Here is an 11,063-nt window from a genome sequence, read left to right as displayed (position 1 = left end):
ATATTAAAAACACCAAGCAATATTAGAAAAAATAAAGTGAAAAAAAAAAAATGGACGCCACCGTCTCCAAACTCATGTAAAACAAAAAAGCGGACCCCATATTAAAAAAAAAATGTCGAAAAAAAAATGTGCACCTCATATTAAAAAATTAAACAATATTCATGTAATTCCCAAAGTATCCCCATTAAGTCAATAATGATGGATGCATTGCCACATGCGTATTAACCCATTAGTGAGAGCAAATGAAATTATTGTACAGTAGAAAACACGAACCCCATATTATTGTTTTTCTTCAAAAGGTTAAGTAGTCAAACCATACAACTTACTTTCTTTTCTTATATTAGCCTGAGATCTAATTTAGATATTTAACTGTTGTATTTGCTATTCCGCCATGTCATTTATTTGTTATGTTTACTAAAATAAATATATTTAAAATATTTAGATTTTAAAATAAGATAGAATTTAATTACTTTTTCATTTTTTTTTCCTTACTCTAATAAATGTGAAAAGAGATTAATGTCGTAAAAGAAATAATAATATTAAATGGAGATCAAATAATTAATAAGGTAAATTAGTCAAATTATAATTCTAATTGACGTTTCCTTAAAAAACCGTGCAAAAGACAACATGACAACTAAAATGAGCTAAACCAAGGATATTTACCAGAAAATAAAAAATAGTAGTTCTTCGTTTACATAGAAAATTAAATTTCTACTTTGTTTCGTTTTAAACATGTAAAATTAATTTAATAGTTTAAATTAGAATTATCCAAATCAAAATTTGATAAAAAATAATAAGTATTATTTAGGTCCAATCTACATACATTAACAATAGAATATTTTACACCTTTAAAGTAATCGAATTAAAATTCAAAGTATCAACTGATGCTTAAATATTGGTATTATTTTATCTCAAAGAGAGGAAAATAGTTTCCTTTTAAACAATTCTTCTCTTTTAAAAAGTATTAATAAATTTTTTTCAACTTTGTATTCGTAGCAAACACTAATATAATAAAATATTGGATACAAAACACAAACTACAATGTTATATTAATCGTGTTTTGAACATAGTATATATATATATATATATATGCATAAAACAGTGCAAACTTATGTATGTTTATTATCACTACCCAAACACAACTATATACGCATAGATATACTATAATCGAAAGTGTTGTACACGGGCATATGCCGTCTAGTTACTACTGTATAGAAACATGAGTTTCTATACAGTAGTAAAAGTGGATCGTCATCCGTTCCAAAAAAAAAAAAAAAGTGGAACCATTATCTCTACCCATTTTAACAAAATAAAGCAATATCAAAAAAAAAAAAAAAGTGGACCCCATATTAAAAAAAAAGTGCACCCCATATTAAAAAATCAAACAATATAAATGTAATTTTCAAAGTATCCCATTAGTCAATAATGATGGATTCATTGCCACATGCGTATCAACCTATTAATGAGAGCAAATGAAATTATTGTACAGCAAAAATCATGAACCCCATATTATTGCTTTTCTTCAAAAAGTTAAGCACCAAACCATACAATTTTCTTTCTTTTTTTATATTAGTTTGAGATCTAATCTAGATATTGAACTGTTGTGTTTGCTATTTAGCCATGTCATTTATTTGTTATGTTTACTAAAATAAATATACTTAAAATATTTGTATCTTAAAATAAGATAGAATTTAATTACTTTTTCATTTTTATTCTTACTCTAATAAATGTGAAAAGAGATTAATGTCGTAAAAGAAAAAATAATATCAAATGGAGATCAAATAATGAATAAGGTAAATTAGTCAAATTATAATTCTAATTGACATTTTATTAAAAAATCATGCAAAAGACAACATGACAAGTAAAATGAGCTAAACCGAGAATATTTACTAAAAATTAAAAAATAGTAGTTCTTCGTTTAAATAGAAAATCAAATTTCTACTTTGTTTCGTTTTAAACATGTAAAATTAATTTAACAATTTGAATTAGAATTATCCAAATCAAAATTTAATAAAAAATAATAAGTATTTTAAACCTTTAAATTAATCGAGTCAAAATTGAAAGTATCAACTCATGCTTAAATATTGCTATTGTTTTATCGTAAAGAGAGAAAAATAGTTTCCTTTTAAGCAAGTTTTCTCTTTTAAAAAGTATTAATAAATTTTTGCAGACACTGTATTCATAGCAAACACTAATATAATAAAGTTTTGGAGACAGAGCACAAACTATAATGTTATATTAATCGTGTTTATCAAATTTCTACTTTGTTTCGTTTTAAACATGTAAAATTAATTTAACAATTTGAATTAGAATTACCCAAATCAAAATTTGATAAAAAAATAATAAGTATTTTGCACCTTTAAATTAATCGAATTAAAATTGAAAGTATAAACTGATGCTAAAATATTGCTATTATTTTATCTCAAAGAGAGAAAAATAATTTCCTTTTAAACAAGTTTTGGATACGGAGCACAAACTACAATGTTATATTAATCGTGATATATATATATATATATATATATATATACACATATACATATACATATATAGACTAGTTATGTGAGGTCCGGAAACTCAAGATATAAAAGTAGATATTTTAACTAAAGAAATATAATTTGTGTTAGTACAAGTGTACAACAACAACAACCACCACCATATACCCATTGTAGTCCCACAAGTGGGTAATTACATGAATAATAATTAAATTTCATATAAGTATACTTTCAATATATGAAAGCAAAATTTTCATTCCACTCCTTTAATATTTTAACTTCTATTTTGAAGAAATTATTTACTTCAAATCAAATGTGGAGCCAAATTTGACATTTATAAGTTATGTATCCTAATTTTCTGAAGATATTTAGTTCTAAATAAATAATCTATACATAGTCAATCACTTTTAAGATAAATACATAATTTAACTTGTGCAGCGGATGGAGCTGCTCCTCTCCTAATTAGGTATTAGGGGTTCGAACATGGATATGGAAAAAATCTTTGGAGGAAGTGCTCCCCCGGAATAGGCGCGATACAATGCGAATTATCTTAATTAATTGGGCTCAAATGCGGATATCGAGCACCAAATAGAAAACCAAAGAACATGAAAAATGAGGTAGGAGGTTCGATAACTTTTGAAAAGTAGACCTTAAAAACAAAAAACAAAAAAAATGACTTTAGGACCTAAAAGTAATTAATTAAAAAGTTTAAAAAAAAATTGGAAATTATTGTGAGGACTACAAAAGTCCTCACATTTGCTCTTATATATAATAGTAATATGCATAAAAACAGTGCAAACTAATAATGTAAAAAAAAAAAAAAAGTGCACCCCATATTAAAAAAATCAAACAATATTCGTTTCCTTAAAAATCAAAAATCATGCAGTACTGTCACACTTTGTGGTACAACTGGGACTCTGCATGTTTGACATGCGAGTCGCATGTTGTGACGCAAAGTGTGACATACATGTCTCAATTTTGTGCATCCACTGTCATACTTTGCGGTACAATTGGGACTCCGCATGTTTGACATGCGAGTCGCATGTTGTAACGCAAAGTGTGACACCTATGATCTGTCCTTCTAATTCACACCCGTTCACCTGAGTTGTTCTACATCCTATCTCGGAACTTATTCCCTTAAGAGGGTCGTCACACCGTCTATCATTGGGAAAAGCGACAAATTCAAGCGGGAAGAATGACACGAAATAAGCAATTAGGATATTTGGGGCATTTCATCAAGCATGAAGCAGGCAATATCAACACAAGTGACTATTTTAACACAAACTAGATATTCCGGTTCCCCCCTAACACCTACCAAACAAGTAAAAGAGACAGCATTCATTCCCGGGTAGCACACCACATACGTATCCAAAAATGACAAGATATTCATATATTTTTTTTTAACAAAACAGGAAAGGCATCAATCAATGACTTCATAGGGTCATCAGAGTGTATTTAGCATTAGTGACCAATTGACAGGAAGTTTTTAGGTCCTAAATCATCTTCTTACCATCTACCATTAGGGTAAAAGAGTCTATTCCTGAATTCCACATAAAATGAAGATATGAAAGCCTTGTTCCACATTCAATCTTTAGGAGCACACAACAAGCGCTTGATTTTCAGTTGTGGATGGACAGTATGAGCAGATGGAAGAGAGAGGGGAGGAGATGAAACGGTAAAAGGGGAATTTAGAAACTGATGGGTAGAACGTGGGAGACGTTTCATTTAAAAGAGATCAACTGGGTCGGGTCGGGTCAGTTGACTCGCGCCTCACTTACCTGTGGCACACTTTGCGGCCCATAGTGCGTCCCGCAAGTTGTGTTTGCGGGACTGCAGTTCAAACGCATACTATGTCAGAGTGTGGCTAGTTCCATAATTCTGGTGGAAACACTTGCGACTTCACATGCGGCTTAGCATGTTGAACATGCGAAGCTGCAGTGACACCGCAAAGTGTGATCAATTCGTTTTGCAAATCCTTGGTTCTTTTCACCCTCCCACACTTGGGCATATTCCCTTGATCAGTCCTTGTATAAATCCCATATGCTCTCAATCACTGAAACAACAAACAAACACATAACAACATACATGTACACCACAAAACAAAAACAATCAAAACACAAAAATACCAACTTCGGTTGCCTCCCAAGAAGCGCTTGATTTTACGTCGCGGCACGACGTGGTGAATTTTCCTTCATGGTTCATTGAGGTAGATCTCCTCAATATTCTTTGTCTCCAACTCATTTGGGAGGCCCAAGTATTGTTTAACCCGCTGCCCATTCACTTTGATACGATCTCCGTTTGGACAAGCAATTTCGATCGCTCCATGCGGGTACACTTGTGTCACTTCAAAGGGCCCGGACCATTTGGATTTCAATTTTTCGGGAAACAACCGGAGCCTTGAATTAAACAACAATACACGGTCCCCGGGGCTAAATTCTCTTGGCAAGATCTTTTTGTCATGGAAGTGTTTCATGCGGGCCTTGTAGAGAGAAGAACTCGCATATGCTCTAAATCGAAATTCATCGAGCTCATTAAGTTGCTCCAACCTCAAGTTTGAGGCATCACCCCATTCTAGATTCAACTTTTTCAAGAACCACAATGCCTTATGTTCGAGTTCCACCGGAAGATGACAAGTTTTTCCAAACACCAATTGATATGGAGACATGCCAATTGGGGTCTTGTAGGCTGTTTGGTATGCCCATAGAGCATCATCCAATTTCTTTGACCAATCAGTCCGGTTAGCACTCACTGTTTTGGAAAGTATGCTCTTGATCTCTCTATTTGAAACTTCAACTTGGCCACTTGTTTGGGGATGATACGGGGTGGCAACTTTATGCTTGACTCCATACTTCTCAAGAAGAGTCTTGAATAACCGATTGCAGAAATGAGAGTCCCCGTCACTAATGATTGCCCTTGGAGTTTCGAACCTTGAGAAAATATACCTTTTCAAAAATGCAGTGACACTTCTTCCTTCATTGTTGGGGAGCGCGACGGCTTCCACCCATTTGGACACGTAGTCTACTGCCACAAGAATGTACTTGTTGCTGTATGAGCTTACAAATGGACCCATAAAATCAATGCCCCATACATCGAACAATTCAACTTCGAGAATCGGTGTCATTAGTAGCTCATGCCTTCTTGATATGCCGCCATGCCTTTGACATTGATCACAAGCTTTTACAAAGTCATGAGCATCTTGATAAATTGTCGGCCAATAAAACCACTTTGAAAAACCTTGGCTGCCGTTCTTGAGCTACTATGATGCCCCCCACGGGTGATGAATGACAAGCCTCAATGATTGGAATCATATCCACTTCGGGAATGCACCGCCTTATGATGTTGTCGGCGCAAACCCGAAACAGATATAGCTCATCCCAATAATATTTCCGGACATCACTCAAAAATTTCTTCTTTTGATGGAAGTTCAAATCATTCAGCATAATGTCACTTGCGTGAAAGTTAGCAAAATCGACATACCAAGGGATCATGTCATGCGACCACGCCATTACTTACTCATCCGGAAATGACTCATTGATTTCTAGGCCATCCAGTGGACACCCACCCTCTTCAAGACGAGACAAGTGGTCCGCCACTTGATTTTCACACCCCTTTCTATCTTTGACTTTAAAGTCAAACTCTTGCAAGAGAAGGACCCAACGTATCAACCTCGGTTTTGCATATTTCTTTGTCATGAGGTAACGTAGAGCTGCATGATCGGTGTGAACGATCACATGGGTTCCCAACAAATAAGCCTGGAACTTCTCGAAAGCAAACACAATAGCAAGCAACTCTTGTTCTGTGACAGTGTAATTCATTTGGGCACCGTTTAGAGTCTTGCTTTCATAGTAAATTGGGTGGAAGATTTTATCACGCTTTTGACCAAGAACAGCCCCCATGGCAAATCCACTTGCATCACACATCAACTCAAAGGGTTGAGACCAATATGGGGCAATGATGATAGGAGCCGATGTGAGTCTCTCTTTCAAAACCTCAAATGCCTTCAAGCAAGCATCATCAAATACAAACTTCGAATCCTTCTCCAACAATTTGCATAGAGGGCTGGCTATTTTCGAGAAATCCTTGACAAATCTTCTATAAAACCCGGCATGCCCAAGGAAGCTACGAACGCCTTTAACGGAGACTAGGGGAGGAAGCTTGACAATAACCTCAATTTTAGCTTGATCAACCTCAAGCTCCTTTTCCGAAATCTTGTGCCCTAAGACAATGCCTTCTCTAACCATGAAGAGACTCTTATCCTAATTTAGAACCAGATTTATCTCTTCACACCGTTTCAATACTTGTAAAAGATTCTCCAAGCATTCATCAAAGGAGTCCCCCACCACGGAAAAGTCATCCATGAAAATTTCAATGGACTCCTCAACCATGTCGGAGAAGATAGACATCATGCAACATTGAAATGTTACAGGTGCATTACATAGCCCAAAGGGCATTCTCTTGAAAGCAAAGGTCCCATAAGGACAAGTGAAAGTGGTTTTCTCTTGATCTTCGGGGGCAATGGTGATTTGGTTGTACCCCGAATATTCATCAAGGAAGCAATAATAATCCCTTCCCACAAGCCTATCAAGCATTTGATCCATGAATGACATTGGGAAGTGGTCCTTTTTGGTGCACTTATTCAGCTTCCAATAATCCATGCAAACCCGCCATCAGGTAACCTTGCGAGTGGGAATCAACTCATTTTTATCATTCGCAACCACGGTGATCCCTCCCTTTTTGAGCACGCATTGAACCAGGCTCACCCATGAACTATTCGATATAGGGTACATAACCCCGACATCTAACCACTTGATTATCTCAACCTTTACAACCTCCTGCATAGGAGGATTTAACCTCCTTTGATGTTCAACGCTTGGCTCACATTCTTTATCAAGATGAATTTTATGAGTACAAATACTGGGCGGAATCCCTTGGATATCCGCAATACTCCACCCAATAGCTTTTTTGTATCTTCTCAAGATCACCATCAACCTCTCTCTTTGCTCATCCGTCAACCTAGCAGATATAATCACGGGCAATGTGTTGTTGGGTCCAAGGAACTCATACCTCAAATGTGAAGGAAGAGGTTTGAGTTCCAAAGTAGGAGGCTCAATAATTAAAGGTTTTGCAGGAGGAGTTGCTCGATTTTCCAAGTCAAGATCAAGTTTCTTTGGATTGAGGTGGTAAGACCCCATTCCAATCAATGCATTGACCGTCTCCTCAAATTCTTTTTCATTGTCCCCTTCATAGTTCATTATCACCGCAACCAACATATCAGCTATATGCTCATGTTCTATGGTTGTCTCTATTGCTTCATAAATTGTATAAATAACCCACACAACACTCATATCCGCCGGTTGTTTCATTGACTTGCAAATATGGAAAGTGTTCTCTTCATCATTCATCCTAAATTTTAGATCACCTCTCTCCATATCCACGAGGGCAGGCCCTGTAGCTAAGAATGGTCTTCCCAAGATTATGGGAACTTCAAAGTCAACTTCACAATCCAAGATCACAAAATCGGTAATAAATTGATCCACTCTCACAAGCACATCATAAAGAATACCAATAGGCCTCTTTACGGTCCTATCCGTCATAAGTAATCTCATCGTGGTGGGACGGGGAGTGCCCAATCCCAACTTGTTGAATATAGATAGCGACATCAAATTGATGCTTGCTCCAAGATCACATAAGGCTTTTGCAAACTTGTATTTTCCGATGGTGCATGGAATTGTGAACGCTCAGGGATCTTCTTTTTTTGTGCACCAAAGCTTTGGTGACGATTGCACTACAATGATGAGTGCCCCCAAATGTTTCAATGTCAGGACTCCTTCTTTTGGTCACGAGATTTTCCATGAACTTCGCATAACTGGGCATTTGCTCAAGTGCCTCAACCAATGGAATATTTATTGAGAGCCCCTTTAATCGTTCGATGAACTTGAGGAATTTTCCATCGTCCTCTTTCTTTGCCAATAGTTGGGGAAAAGGAGGGGGAGGCCTCATAACTGGCGGTGAAGCCCTTGGTACCTCCTCCGCCGCTTCCTTGCTTTTCGAAGCATCATTGATTTCCGGAAGGTCCTCATTAACAATGGGCTTTTCAATACTAGCCCGCATATTCTTTGGGTTCACTTCTTCTTCAATAACCATGGGTTCTTCAACTATTTTTTCTTCATCACCCAACACATTCTCTTTCACTAACGCCTTTTCCCCAATTGTTTTGCCACTCCTAGTAGTAATTGCATTGCATCTATGATCACCATAATTCCTTGGATTTGCAACTGTGTCACTGGGGAGTGAGCCTTTTTGCCTTTGGTTTAGGATTGCTGAGATTTGGCCAAGTTGAGACTCCAATTGTTTAATGGAGGTGGAGTGTGAGCTCACAACTTGACCCATGGATTTAACCTTATCTCTAGTCTCCTTGCAAAAGGTGCCAGTGGATTCCACTTTCTTCAACACCCTTGACAACATATCTTTAATTTTTGAACTAGCGGGATGGCTAGTGGGAGGTTGACTAGAGCTTGGTTGATTTCCCTTTGGAGGGACATACGGATTTGTGCTCCGATGATTGTTGTAATTGCTATTGTAACCCCCTTGATTGTTGTCACGATTATCTCTCCAATTAGAGTGACCTTGTTCTTTGTTCCAACCTTGATTCCCTTGACCTTGCCGCCAATATCCTTGACTTGGACCATGATAGTTCGGACGGGAACCCTCCCTCAGATTGTTGACATAACTTACCTCCTCATCATACATTTGGAAATATTGCTCATCCGGAGGACCCCCTTCACACGATTCTACCGCGTTCATGTCACGTCCCAAAATACCCGCTAGACGTGATTGGCACCCAGCAAACACCACCCGCTAGGCGAACCATATATCATACTCTTAATCATTTACAAAAGCACTAAAAGAAAATAAGTGCAGCTCCAATAACGTTATTAATGATAAAAATACAAAATAGTCACCAACCAAATCCATAATTGATTTATGAAAACCAATCAACGCTAGATAAAAGAATCTCTAGCCCACATCCCACGCTAAGACCATGGAGCATCTAACAGAGTTAAATGAGTTTGAGTGTCGGACATGTAAACCTAAAATAAAAGAAATAACTAGAAACAAACTAGATAAAGCTGAAATGACTGCCTCCACGAACTATGCGGTGGCTCACCTCAGCAACAGTGTCCACTCACGAAGTCTTCAATTACCAGCCTCGTTCTCAACAACAGTATCTGCATGGACATGCAGGTAAGGAGCGAGTTATACATAAATATAACCCAGTACGATCCACGACCCGCCACTTCAAATACCCCTAGAACAAGTGTTAGAAAATACAAACACACAACAAGCACAAAAATATTATGTACATGAATATATCATTATATAATAGCAACCAAGGTCCAAACCACTGTTTATCAATTATATTATATATCTCAACACAATTTACACTACGAACCGTCATAAGTGGCAATTAAAGAATTAGTCAACACTATGAATTCACGGCAACATACACAATGTGCCAAATATGTCAGGAAGCATACACAATGCTAAGGGAAGCATACACAATGCCCCAATATCATCAAGAAGCATACACAATGCTAAGAGAAGCATACACAATGCCTCAATATCATGGCTCACAGCCGTATCATATTACGAAACAATTTATAAATAGAGTTTTAGAGTATTTGAAAATAAAGTATATGCGGCTGGCCTTAAGAACCACCGATTCTGCCAAGCACACGCTTGCCCCAACACATGGACTAGGCAGACAAAACATATTTTTAAAACGGATTTTGAAAAGCAAGTACCCAAAGCTTAAAGTCTCACTTACCTCAAATTCACAATTCAAGCACACTTTCCAATAATTCAAAACTGCGTTTCTCGAGTCTCCAGATTGCCTCAAACTACACAAAAACGGATTTAGAATGGTCAAAACCCTTAGGGTAAACCACTTCTATTTTTTTAGAGGCTTAACCGGTTAAAGTCAAATTTTAAAGGACGAAAACGTCCTCTGGTCAATATGTTCAAAACCCAACAAGACATATGTTTTCGGGAAGGCCTTAACGAGAGGATTCCAACGATATATAGAAATCTAAAATCCGACAATATTTACCCTTTTAAATCAATGATTTGATTGAAAAACCCTAGAGCTAAACTTTCTCAATTCCTCAAAATATCCCCATGTTTTCACCATAAAGATTCACCCATAATTATGTAACAAACTTAAATAAAAGATTAGAGTCATTACCTTGATGAGTTGGGTGGAAAATCTTTATTTTTCTCCTCTCCCTTCCTCTCTTTTTCTCCCTTTCTTCTACTGCGTTTTTTTTTTCCTCTTCTGCTTCTACGTTTTCTGCCTCTGCTACAGTAGCTTCTTTTTTTCTTTTAAAATCATTCTTCTCCTTTCATTCAATTTGGGGCTTCGGACCTTCCTTTTAATTTTTTTTTCTTTTCCTTTTTGGGCTTGGCCCACTAAATTCCTTCTTTTTTATTTTCTTTTTAATTCTTTTTTAGCAAAAATTACCAAACAAACCCTTATTTTAAAAAAATGGGTTATTACAGTTCACCTTTTTG

This window comes from Lycium barbarum, chromosome 10 (assembly GCF_019175385.1).
Source record: "Lycium barbarum isolate Lr01 chromosome 10, ASM1917538v2, whole genome shotgun sequence".
Taxonomy (NCBI): domain Eukaryota; kingdom Viridiplantae; phylum Streptophyta; class Magnoliopsida; order Solanales; family Solanaceae; genus Lycium; species Lycium barbarum.
The sequence above is the reverse complement of the archived record's forward strand: the minus strand, read 5'-3'. Positions refer to the sequence as shown.